Source organism: Tupaia chinensis, unplaced genomic scaffold (assembly GCF_000334495.1).
Source record: "Tupaia chinensis unplaced genomic scaffold, TupChi_1.0 Scaffold000361_2, whole genome shotgun sequence".
Classification (NCBI taxonomy): Eukaryota; Metazoa; Chordata; class Mammalia; order Scandentia; family Tupaiidae; genus Tupaia; species Tupaia belangeri.
In genome coordinates, this window is record NW_006159858.1 from 2179986 (window position 1) to 2193766 (window position 13781).

Here is a 13781-nt window from a genome sequence, read left to right on the forward strand (position 1 = left end):
CAGTGAGAGGGAATCCATGGGGATGGCCACACCGCAATTCCTTCTCTTCCATTCTCTTCCTGAGAATTTGACCACAAACACACATGCACCCAGTGTGAATTTCAAGCCAGCAGGTCTGGGGCTTGAACTATGGTTGGCCATGTGGCAGTCCAGTGTCTTAACCACTATGCCACCTGCCGGCCCAATATATTGTTAGGTTTTAATGATCATAAGCTATAGAACTTGGTGATAAATTTGTTTAACCCCTTCATCTGGCACCATTGGGACTGAGGCCCTACGAGTGATTTGCCTTTATTATGGCCAAGTGGGAGAGCCTGGGCAGGACCAGGTCAGTACCATGTCACCTCGGACTGAGGCCCTACGAGTGATTTGCCTTTGTTATGGCCAAGTGGGAGAGCCTGGCTGGGCAGGACCAGGTCAGTACCATGTCACCTTCTGCAGGGTCAGTCTCCAACCTCGATTGCACTGGAAACCAGTTGAGGGCAGCAAAAATACAAGGTAGGAGTTCTCATTATTTTTCCTTTTCCTTAGCAAGGCTACAAAGGATCCCAATACTGTTCCAGATACTGTGGATATGGTGCTGAACATGCTTCCTGCACCAGTGGAGCTCCCTCCCATTTAGGAGCAAAGAAGCAGAGAATAATAACAAAAACATAAAAATAAACACAGTCGGGGCCAGCAGGTGGCTTAGTGGTTAAGGGCATTGGACTCCCACATGGCCGACCATGGTTTGAGTCCTGGACCTGGCAGCTTGCTTTCTTTCTCACTTTCTCTCTCTCGCCCTGGCCCTCTCTGGTCAGATTAAAATAAATAAATAAATAAATAAATAAGCAAACAAACAAAATTAAAATAGTTTTTTAAAAATTAAAAATAAATAAATAAACAGTCATTTCAGACAGTGACAGCTATTATGTGGGAAGCACAGCAGGGTGTTGTGATGGAGGGAAAAAGCACGGGGTAGGAAAGGAAACCGTCTTAGAGAAGTTGATATTGGAGTTGAGTTAAAGTCAAGGAAAAATCAACCACACAAAAAAACAAGGGCAGAGAATTCAGCATGTAGGGGGGGAAAGCAGATGCCTAAGATGAACTTAGTTGAATGTGTTTGAAGAGCAAGTAGTTGGTGTGGCCAAAGCGTGCCAGGCAGAGGGGATGGTGATGGAAGATAAGGGCAAGAGTACTCTTTTTGAATATTGGCTCTTTACCTGGGTCCTTTACCATCCAAGATTCATGGGCAGAATTTAGGGGTCTGGGGCCAGCAGATAGTGTAGTAGTTATGTGGCTGGACTACCACATGGCCAACCATGGTTCAAGTCCCAGACCCAGTGGCTCAAAAATGACACACACGCCAGGCACGTATGTGTGTGTGCCCAAGATCAAGGGAGGAAAATGGAGAGATTGTGATGTGTCCATCTTCCCTGGAGGGTGATTCCTCAATTTTCCTCTCACTGTCTTTCTTTCTCTCTCTCTGGTGAGCGCACGAACCCTAAGGCAAAAACCTCTTTAAAAATAAAAACAAAAAAACTGTAGAGGTCTCTGAACTTGTATGGGAACAAATAAATTTTTATATTATCATATAAAAAATGTTTGTCATCACTAATATCTAAATGAAATTTAGCATTTTCTTCAGTTATGAATGTAGACAAAGTCACAACAGTACCTGTGATTTTCACAACTGGAGGTTATAGACACTTTCATATCAAATTACATTTGTTACAGATATCCTGAAGTGTTTGTATCTCACTACTTCAAAGTTACTGTAGTTATAGAATCTGCCACTCTATTGTATTATGTGGTATGTTGATAGCAAAGTACATATATTGCTTATAACACCAATTTGTTTTTTTATTAATACTTTAATATGAGTAGTTTCCTTTGTAATTGTGTAGATTTTATTATTTTTATTTATTTTAGACTTCTTTCTTTTTTCTTTCTCTTTGAGAGAGATTTTTGATACAGGGTGCATGTACTCACTGGAGAGAGAGAGACAGAGAGCAGGAAATCACCCCCCATGGGGGATGGCCATGCCACAATTCCTTCTCCATTTTCCTCTTGGAATTTTGGACACCCACACACACAACTGGCATGAGTTTTAAGCTGGGACCTGAACCATGGTCAGCTACATGAGAGTCCAGCGCCCCAACCACTATGCCACCTGCTGGCCCCTAGACTCGCTTTTTGACCCCCTTTTAAAGTTTATTTCTTCCATGAGAGAGAGGCACCCTAAATAGGGTCTTCACACCACGATCCAACCCTTCACCCCTAATTCAAGCCATCCTGGATGATGGGCACCTACATGCTCAGGGAGGTCCTGGGATGGAAACTCAGCACCTTTCCCATGTCAGTCTGCTGCACTCCCATCTGACTTCTTTTTCACTGATTTCCATTGTCCTGAGAAGAACCCCATGCGTTTTGCCAGACTGTCAAAGGAGTTCCATGTACTAAGGGATTTAGAGCCATTAATAGAGCCATGTAGGGCTTTATTAAAAAGGTATAGTATTGGGACCAGCACATGGCATAATGGTTATGTCACTGGACTCCTACATAGTTGACTGTGGTTTGAGTCCTGGACCTGGTAGCTTCAAACTCATGCTGGGGGCATGTATGTGTGCATGCCCAAAATCCCAAGAGGAGACTAGAGGAGAAGGGATTGTAGCATGGCCATCCTGCTGGAGGATGATTTCTTGCTTTCTGTCTCTCTGGTGAGTGCACACATCCTATAGCAGAAAATCTCTCTTAAAAAAAATAGTGAAAAGGCATAGTATTGAAAGGTTTTAAGCAGGAGCATGACTCAATATGACATGGTTTATAAAAGCTCACTCTGGCTCCATCAGCACCTATGCAGCATGTGTTACAAATCTTTATATTAAGTAACTTTATACTTTGATAGGGACGTGGAGGCTTGAGTTCAAACTTGACTTGTTCAAAGTCAGGCTCTCAGGAAATGTAGAGGAGCAAGGATCTAAATTCAATTGTTTCTGTTTCCAAAGTCTGTGCCAGGCCAGCCAGGTAGCATGCTGTTAAGGTGGCTGGATCCCACATGACCAACTGTGCAGTTCAAGTCTAGGACCTAGTAGCTTGAAAAACATGCTGCGCATATGTGTGCACCTACCCAAAATTCTGAGAGGACAATGAAGGAGAAGGGAGCAGCATGGTCATTTCCTCCACCAGAGAATGCACATGATCTGTAACAAATTGATAAACAAAAAAGCCATGCTCTTTCCACTATATTGCTGCTTCTCAGAATTTTCCACCAAAATATCCCAGGGCACAGACCAAATATGTTACCACAAGTCTCTGAAGACAAGGTCAAAACCAATTTCCAGCCACATATAATTTCTTTGGTGTCTTACATTAAATTGCTCTAAAAATTGATGCAAAACTCCTGTCCACTCTATTCCATAACATTATTTATATATTATTTTAATATAAAACTCTTATAACTTATCTACCATTGAGTACATTATAGCAGAAAAATGTGCCCCTTTTTAGACTATATGGCTTTGTATTCTCCCTGACTCACAGCCATACACGCAAGTGAGAATATGTATTCCCCAGTGTGAGAGAAGCAGGGCTGAGCATCATAGTATTAACCAGAGACTGGCCCGTTTCCAAATGTCTGTTGATGGACAGATTGAACAGCTCCTAAAATTGGTCTATGAGAAGAAAAAGCACTTTAAAGAATCAGACTCATAGTCATTGATCCTTGCAAAGTTGCCTACTAGACAGAGCAATATGGTAGGTTTAGCAGTCAACAATGGAGCGTCTTCTTCAGAACAGTAGAGAGATAGGCAGATCTGTTGGCACACAGACACAAAAGTTGAAAGGAAAGGCTCCATGCATTGGTTTAGGTGCCACATTCATCAACTCTTCATGAAAATTGTCACATACCCCTGTGAATATTAGCAGTAGATGGTGTTTTGTCATTGCGTTTCGATAACTTATCAAAATGTTGGCATGACTTTGAAAGAGGGTGATGTTTAAATTGTAAATATTATCAATCTGCATGACAGTGAAGGTAGAGCTCCTCTAACTCAATTAGTGAATTCCATCTTCTTGTGTCAAAAGGTTAATAGATTTTCCGACTCAATAAAATAAATCATAACAAACAACTGAAATTTCTTATCATTTACAATTTTACATTGATTTATTTTAGTATACTTACTTCCTTTAGTTATTAGCTTTTATGGCCCTTTTATGATTAGTTTGTTTCTCAATCTGTCATACAAAGCAATGACATTTCAGTTCTGAAAATTAAGAATAATAACAACTGTTATGTCTTAAATTATATGCTCATAGAGATCAGAAAACAGATCTATGGAGTGTTTTTAATATATCTAGTCAAACGCTGTGGGAAATTAAATACTTAATCAAGGCCTTGTGATGAAGTGAGTTCATCAGTTGTCTCTAGTGGGATGAATTCAATCCACTGGATGACCTGATTAGGAGTAAGTACTTGGTAAGGAAATAATTTCTGTCTTCATGCAGCTTTTAGTCCAGAGGAGGAACAAATAACTTAAGGTTTAGTATCTCAAGATAATTGAAATTTAAAATTAACACTTTGTGACTTTTAGTTCAAAATATCTTGAAGGGACCAGCTGTTAACTTAATGGCTATGTCACTGGACTCCCACGTAGTCAACCGCGGTTCGCATCCCAGACCGGGTGGCTTAAAACTCAGGCCGGCGCATGTGCGTGCGTGCCCAAGATCCCAAGAGGAGAATGGAGGAGAAGAGATTGTGGCGTGACCATCCCCCCTGGGAGGTGATTTCTCGCTTTCTGTCTCTATGTCTCTCTCTGTCTGTCTGGTGAATGCACACGCCCTATAGCGAAAATCTCTCCCCCCAAAAATAAATATATAAATAAATAAAATATCTTTACATTGTAGGGTTATAACTATATGATTTAAATTGGAAACATGGTTGGAGTCAAAGTTCAATCTCCTTACATATATACATCATCTGCATTATCAGACTTTGTCTGCTTTTACACCTTATCTGTGGCCACTCCTCCACTAAGCCCTTTCAGTCCAGGCATCCAGACCTTGCCTGTGTCAGCCTCCACACTTTGGCAAAGGCAGTTCGCTCCATCTGGGATACCCTCCTCAGGGACTCCACCCTCATTCACCTTCCTTTCCAGAATCCTTTCAGACGTCACCTTTCTCCTTCCTCCTGCCCTTCCACTCTTTCCTGTATTTCAGTGGGGTCCTCTGCATTCTCCACTGCAGCTCTTATTCTACACAGGGTCATTGCTAGCTATCTCCCCCACATGAGACTGTGTTCCTGGGAGGCAGGGTCTGGGTCTTACTGTTCTTGGGTTAGAAACCTAGTTGACCCCCCAGTTAGAGTTAGATAAATGAATGGATAGCAAATGAATGAACATTCCTCAAAATCTCAAGCCTTCTTGAAAAATGAAATGTAGGTTAATGGAAATGTCATCTCATTTTAGTACTCGCTTTGCTATTTAAATAAAACATGTTTTAAATCACTTCTAAAAACAGAAACTTGGGTTACTTAGGTTGACTACCTGTGGTTCTACAGAGCATCTTTATGAGATGATTATCAAATACAGGTGATCTCAGGTAGGAGTTACAATAATAAATGAAGCCTTTTAGTGAATAACCAACCATACCCTGCTGCACACACACACACACACACACACACACACACACACACACAAAATTTAAAAAATCCCACCGTCTCGCTGTTACAGAGAGAGATCAGAACAAAATCGTTGGGCTAACCTGGGATTTTATTCGTAGAGCATAACTCATTTCTCTTTACTTTTCTTTTTTTGTTATTAATTTTTAATTTTTTCTTTTAATTCTAGAGGACATATGTGCTTGCTAGAGAGAGCAAGAGAGAGAAAGCTCCCATAATGGGGTAGGTCCTGCTGCAGTCTTTTCTTTCTCTGGGTTCTTTTTCCCATCAGAATTTTGAGCATGCACACACATGAGCCTGACATGTTTTTCAAGCCACCAGAGCCAAATTCAAACTGTGGTTGGCCAAATAGGATCCAGCTCCAAATGCACAGTGCTTAATCCATTGAACTAGGGGACCAACCCATAACTCACTTTTTATATCTCTTTGCTAAATTATGTTTTCTTTAAAAATTCGATTGGAAACTCATAGATGAGTTAAGTATAGGGCTCCAGTAGTGACAATTATATTATTTCCTGTGTGGAATATTTGGATACCAAGATAATTCGGGGACTCAAAATTTTAATGTAATTCATAATTGAATAAGAAAGGATTATTAGGGGCAAGTGTAGTGGTTAAGGCACTGAATTCCTACGTGGTCGACTGCAGTTTAAGTCCTGGACCCAACAGCTTGAAACTCATGCTAGGTACATGTGCTTGCATGCCCAAAATCCTGAGAGGAGAATGGAGGAGAAAGGACTGTAGAGTGACCATTCCCCCAGGGCATGATCTCTCACTTTTTGTCTCTCTGTCTCTCTCTGTCCCTCTGGTGAGTGCATGTGCCCTTAAGCAAATATCTCTCCAAAAAAGAAAGAAAGGGTTATTAGAACTAGTACAGGTGAAATAGAATTTTTAGTCAGATAGTTTTCTTGCATTCTTATAAAGCAGTTTAAATAGAACATAATTCAGCAATAAAACTTGGTAATGGAAAGTAAAGGGGACTCTTGTTTGTAAAAGGGGTTACTATCTGCCGACTGTTCATTTATGGACTGATACCTAGTCCCTATAATGAGTGATCCCTAAGTCACCTTAAGTACACTTGGGAAATAATCTCCAGTGAAGTAAGCTTATAGGAAGAGTATGGATTTTGGAGTAGGTTGTCAGAGAAGTCATGACACATTTTTGCATAGAAGCACATAGAAAAATATGTCATGACTTTTTTGGTGATCCAGTAGCTTCACAGTTATTACTTGAACAGCCTTGGGTAAGTTGCTTACATTCTCTAGGCCTCAGTTTCCTGCTCTGTAGATTGGACATGATAAGAAAACCTATGTCGCAGAGTCATCAAATACAATAATAAATATAATCTCTTAATAATATGAACTATAAAAGATCTGGGGGGAGCTTATCTTTTTATTTTATTGTTAAAAAATGGAAAAAGAGGGGATCAGCAGTTAGTGTAATGGCTATGTCACTGAACTCCCATGTAGTCGACCGGTTCGAGTCCCAGACCCGGTGGCTTAAACTCACGCCGGGTGTATGTGCATGCGTGCCCAAGATCCCGAGAGGAGAATGGAGAAGTGTGGCCATCTCCCCTGGGGGGTGATTTCTTGCTTTCTGTCTTTCTGTCTCTGTCTTTCTGGAGAGCGCACGTGCCCTATAGCAAAAACACCTCTCCAAAAAAAAAAAAGGAAGAAGAGCTCTAGTTAACATTTTTGTTGGGAGTTCAAAATTTAAACTCAAATAGAACCAAGATTAGACAGAAAAAAATTAAAAGCCCAAATGAGAAAAAGAACATAAAGTGGACTTGACTTTTTCAAACTTTTATAGCTATTGCTGAGCTTGACAAAAAATAAGTGAGACTAGACAATATGATGTTATGGAAATGGGGAATAGCTGGGTGTGTAATATCAGTGCTGAGCTGTGCCACTTATTCCGAATAGCTTTTAGAGCTGTGAAAAGTTATAGAGGTAAATTGGGTTATAAACAATAATCGTAGAGAGTCATTAAAATGAAGGAGGGGTACTGGAAAGGGGGAGAAGAATCTCTTGTCCATGTTGGGCACAAAGAGCTGTCATCTTCAGCATGTCTACAGATGACTTGCAATGGAAAAATGTTCATGTGGGCCAGGAGGTAGCATGGTAGTTATAACACTGAACTCCCACATGACTGACCACAGTTTGAGTCGTGTGTGTGTGTGTGTGTGTGTGTGTGTGTGTGCATGTCCAAAATCCCAGGGGGAGAATGGAAGAGAAGGGATTGCAGTGTGGCCATCCCCCAGGGTCAGGGAGGAGAGATTTCTCACTTTCCCTCTCACTCTCTTTCTCTGGTCAGCGCACGTGCCCTATGGCAAAAACAGAAAATAAAATAAAATAAAAATGTTTATATTTCTGTGTCTGATAGTCTGTCCACAACAAGTGGAAAGGTATTCTATTATTTTATAATAAATGTGTCCCATTTGTTATCATATTTCTGTAACTGTCTTGATCTGTGTTTTACAAAGACTGAAATGTAGTTCAAATCTTTAGATAGAGCATGGTCAGAAAAAAGAAGCATTTGATGAAGTAGGTTTTAGCAGGCTCAGAGAGTACAGAAGAAGCCCATCTTCATACATCTTTAAAATATTAACTTCATTTTACAAAGAACTCGTTTCATGGGATTTAGGACAAGGTTTAATGATATCCAGTTGTTCTGAAAGAACAAACCACGCAAGCTTTGGAGCAAATCTTAATTCCATAATTTTGCCAGAGTGTTTAAGTCAGTTTAGCCTAACCCTTGGATTCCAACAGTGAGAACACAAGCCACACCGTTTTCTGATTTCACTGTGGACAGATTCTTGTCATCATTTTCTCATAGGAAAGGGTCATTAAATTTCCCTTTCAGAGAAAGGAGAAACATAGACAATAGTTATTGCCTAATGCTTATGTACAGAACTGCTGTTATTGTTGCTTGGCAACTAGAAGAGATTTGACAAGGAGTCTAAAAGAACTGAATGAATAAATGGAAATGTCAGCATCGGTTTCAGGGGATAAGAAGAAATTTACTATTGCAGGATTAGCATCGCATTGCTTTTTCTAAGCTACATGATTGGAATTCACAGTATTTCTGTCCTGCTTTTCCTGCCCTCCTCTTCCCCCAGATTTTCATCGTGTCCCTTTTGCACTGTGTCTGAGAGGTACAGAGAAGATAGATGGTTAATGCTAACAAATACAAGAGCATGTCAAAAACGAAATCTTTGGCAGCAGGAAAAAGTAACCTCTGTTGGCAATCCCTTGGAATTTATAGGTACTTTACCAACATTCTAGTTATTTCTCGCAATGATCCTTCATATTAAATTATACAGTTTTTACAGATAAAAAATAAGAAGGCTGCAACAATGGTTTCTTATGACCTTGCACACTGCAGATCTGTTTGGATGGAGAGGTGGATCAAGCACTTGAATTCTGTACACTGCTCATATGGTTATTAAAGCCACCTTTTATCTCTAAGTCATGTCTCCATCACTTGATTAGACACTCCTTATAAGCAGAAATGGGCTTTTAATTTATTTGTGTAGTTAATAGCACTTAGAATAATCATAGACTGTATACCCCCACATATTTACTAGTCAATATTTAGCTCAATATAATAATCTAGCCAAGATTCTATAATGGCTATTCTTGACTAGTGGGGAGGAAGGAGAAGGAAGTGGGACATGCTTCCCTGGGTTGAGGCAAGTAGTAGAATGTCAGTGGGGAAAATATAGGTATAATTAGAAAAAATATATTGGTGTTAGTTTACATCCTCCAAGAAACAGATGCCAAGATGGGGATTAGAAGAGATGCCATGAAGTAGGAGTGAGGGGAAGGAGGTGATCATGCTTATTATAAAAGATAAAGAGGAGGAAGCAGGTGCAGACAGAGAGACCCTTCAGATTTCCAGCCAGGTCTGACACGTTTGAAAGAAGGGGAAGAAGAAAGGAAAGTTGAGTAGAAAGTGTCTCAGATGCGTGGTGCAGTTCTAAGACAGTTTCAGCAAACTGATAGGGAGTCTTCAGACCAGAATTCTTTGCTAAAGACCCTGTTCCTCAAAAATGAACTCTCACAGGGGACCAGCAGATGATGTAATAGTCATGTTGCTGGACTCCCATGTAGTCAACTGTGGTTCAAGTCCCGGACCTGGCAGCTTGAACTCACTCTGGGCAAGTGTGCATGTGTGCTCAGATCCCAAGAGGAGAATGGAGGAGAAGGGATTGTGGCATGGCCATCCCCCATGGGGGGTGATTTTTCACTTTCTGTCTCTATGCCTCTCACTGTCTGTTCAGTGAGTGCACATGCCCTATAGCCTCTCTCCAAAAAAAAAAAAAAAAAAAGAAAAGAAAAAAATGAGCTCTCACTTGTACCCTATCACCTCAGTTGTTATTGGGATGCAAATGCAATGGTGGGGTGGGGGCGGGTAGCTGGGCAGCAGTCAGCTCTGCTTCCTGCTATAGATTTCCACAGCCACCATAAAATAAAACTCAAGAATATAGCAGAATTTTATATTTAAAAAGGAAATTGAATTCTTGTTTTGAAGTTCTGTCGTAGAAGAAAAGCAAGAGAGTGAATTAAGTGTTCGAAACCACCATTATAAAGTAATTGTAAATTTAAATGCAAACTCTAGAATTCCTCTCCCTTTAGCCAGCAGAACCATAGTGCCATTTGTGTGGGGAACTTTCCCAGCTGCTAGGGTAAACAACAATACAGCAATCTTACTTTCTATTAAAAGTATGCTCTGGTTCTAACCACAGTTAAAGTAACAAAGAGAAACTATTTTACTGTAAACCAGTGTCCTACAGTACATTGTGTCTGCTCTCTTGGCTTCAGTGTCTTTATCTTCTAAATGAGGAAATACACCTAGATGATCTTCAGAATCCTTTCTGACTCTAAGAGTGGATGAACCCACAGCCTTTCTAACCTCATAACAAAGAAAAACTATTTTACTGTAAACCGGTGACAGTACATTGTGTCTGCTCTCTTGGCTTCAGTGTCTTTATCTTCTAAATGAGGAAATACACCTAGATGATCTTCAGAATCCTTTCTGACTCTAAGAGTGGATGAACCCACAGCCTTTCTAACCTCATAGGCACCGTGAAAGACTCACAAGAGTACAGTGCCACGGATTAGAGAACTTGGGTGCCAGCCTTGGTCCTTCTCTTACTCTGCTGTTGTGTTACTAGCAGAATACTTGAGACTGGGTCATTTATACAGACTAGTGGTTTATTTGTTTACAGTTCTGGTGGCTGGAAAAATCCAAAGGTATGGGGCCGGCATCAGGCTGTCATAACATAGCACACAGACAGTGAGTTAAAAGGAAGTGTGTAAAGAGAGAGACCTGGTGCTGTTGTCTTCTGTTGTAACAACTCCCTCTTGTGGGTATGTATCCCTTCACATCGGTACTTATCCCTTCACATATGAGCTAGAACTCCGTCTCATAGGATAGCATTAATCCATTCATGAGGATGCTGCCTCTACGATCCCATGAGCCCTCACCTCTTAAAAGTCTTGTTACCTCCCAACACCGTTAAACTGGGGAACAGATTTAAAATATGAACCTCCTGGGGACAAGCCATTATCTAAACCATAGCAGTTCTGATACAGATTAGCTGCTCAGTGTAAATGTAGTACATAATCTGTGCATTCTTTGGTTTCTTGTGAAATATAGGAAATTCATTAAACCATCTTTCAGTTTCATGGTTCTCTGGCACAGCATTTCTGATGCCCTCTAGTCTTCAGGACCCCTCGGAACTCTGCCTTTCAATCCTTGAAGATAGTTTTCTATAAAAATATGTTGAAATGATGGTTGATTAATGACATAACTGAATGTTAATGTTTTTTCTTTCTTTTTTAATTGTGGTAAGAATACTTTTCACTTAATACCCTCTTAACCAGTATTTTTTATAAGAGCTATTAATTTAATTAATCTATTAATTTATTTATTTTAAACTTGTTATAGGGCACATGCACTCATAAGAGAGAGACAGAGAGAGAGAGAGAGAGAGAGAGAGAGAAAACAAGCCACCAGATCCAGGACTCAAACTATGGTCAGCCATGTGGAAGTCCAGTTCTTAACCACCATGCCACCTGCTGGCTCCCTCTTTATCCAGCCTTTAAGTGCACAGTACAGTATTGTAAACTGCAGAAAGAATGCCTCTAAGAAGTTATTCATCACGTATAACAAACTTTATACCTACTAGAAAAGCAATTCCCCATTATCCCCCTCCCTCCAGGCCCTAGGAAATGCCATTCTACTCTCTACTTCTATGAAATTGACTGTTTTAGATATCTAAAATATAATATAAATAGAATCCTGCAGTATTTGTCCTGTAATTAACTTATTTCACTTAGCATTATGTCCTCCAGGTTCATCCACATTGTCATGTTGTCTTACATTGAAAACATTCTTCTTTTGAAGTCTAGGTAATGTTCCACTGTATATGCTGCATTTTCTTTATCCATTCACCCATTGATGGACAGTTGTTAATGTTCTTTGTTTTTATTTATTTTACTTTTGTTAGATCAAATTGTAATTTTATTTATCTAGCTAAGGCTGAATCCAGAAATTAGTTTTAATTGTCTTTACTGTCTTTAGAGAAAAAAGCAAACAAACTCATAAAACCACTGGGAAAACATGATCCTGGTAGTAAGATGACAATTTTGACTGACATTTAAACCAGTGTGCCTTTTTTAAACTGGCCAAACCTGTTAAAATGAAAAAAGATACACAGGTGAACAAATAAACTCCTCTCCAAGAGGGACTGTGTTCTCATTTTCCATGATGTTTAGATCGTCTGCATCCTCTACACCACAGTGAAGTAATAACCAAGGTTCATATAATTTAGGGATTGACTTAACTCCCTTGTTCTGAGGGTAATTAGCTCCTTTATTCTGGTATTGATTAAAGAGAGATAGTGATTTATGCCTTTATGGTACTCTTTATCTGTAAAGTTCTGTGAGTGAAGAGGGGAAAAACACACAGGAAAAGTGGATGTCAGTAGTTACCATTTTCCCCCCAAATGAAGACCTTAAATTCCAAAGAAAATGAGGAAATACTTTACTGAATAGTTTAAGTTAGAAGCAGAAAATACATTAGAAGGTCTTGGTTTACTATTCTGATGAAAACACCAAGAACAAAATACCTTGTGAAAAATCACATTGCTTTTTTTTTTTTTATTTTTTTGTCTTCAGTAATAAATCCAAATATGGAATTCATCAAAAATAGTAGCCAGGCAGAGTATTTACCTAAGTCTTGATACTATGTAGGTGTAACCAGCTGGTTGAAAGCAGACTCGCAATATGTGAAAGTCAGGGGTTCACCCTGCCCTAAATTATGTGCAAATCAAACTGATAGTTCTGGAAAAATATGAGGAAGAATCAAGCAATTATCAGTAACATGCAGCTCTACATTGAATATATGCTAACCTACTGGGTGAAATGCAATGCACGTTAAGCCTGTTGCTTATCTCAATATAGATTAGAGGGACTACTTCTTTTTTAAGAATTATTTTTTATTTAACTTTATTTGTCCATTTATTTATTTTAATTTGACCAGAGAGGAACAGTGTGTGTGTGTGTGTGTGTGTGTGTGTGTGTGTGTGTGTGAGAGAGAGAGAGAGAGAGAGAAAGCCACCAGGTCCAGGACTCGAACAGCAGTCAGCCATGTGCAAGTCTAGCACACTTAAGCACCATGCAACCTAGGGACTGCTTCTAATAGCAGCCATTTTATAGTTATACAAGGGGACCTCGGAAAATCTCTCTCCTCCTTCTCTCTCCTTATCCCTCTTGTGCATAAACACACTTGATCATGAGAGGGAGAAAAAGAGAGAGAGGCCACTTGGAGAAGTCTTGTGATCACATGAAGACAAAGAAATGGCAGCCAGAACCCATCTTCCCCAGCATCCCTCTCACCCACCATCTCTTCATGAGAGATCCCAAGGCAGACTCACCTAGCCAAACTTTTCCCAAATTCCTGACCCCTACAAGCAGTGAAAAATAACAGATTTTCTTGTTGTTGTTGTTGTAAGACACAAAGTTTGTGGTACGTTATAGAACCATAGACTATTGTAATATTCTTAAAAAGAGAGAATACTCTCTAGAATAGTTTTACTTTAGACAAGCATACACATGTG

The 13781-nt window shown here is 39.8% G+C and overlaps 1 protein-coding gene across 4 annotated transcripts in view; it reads left to right on the top strand.

Annotated features, from left to right (window-relative positions):
* The window catches only part of SPATS2L (spermatogenesis associated serine rich 2 like), a 226670-nt gene that overhangs the window by 103848 nt on the left and 109041 nt on the right, over positions 1 to 13781 (top strand). The gene's annotated exons all lie outside the window — the stretch shown is intronic.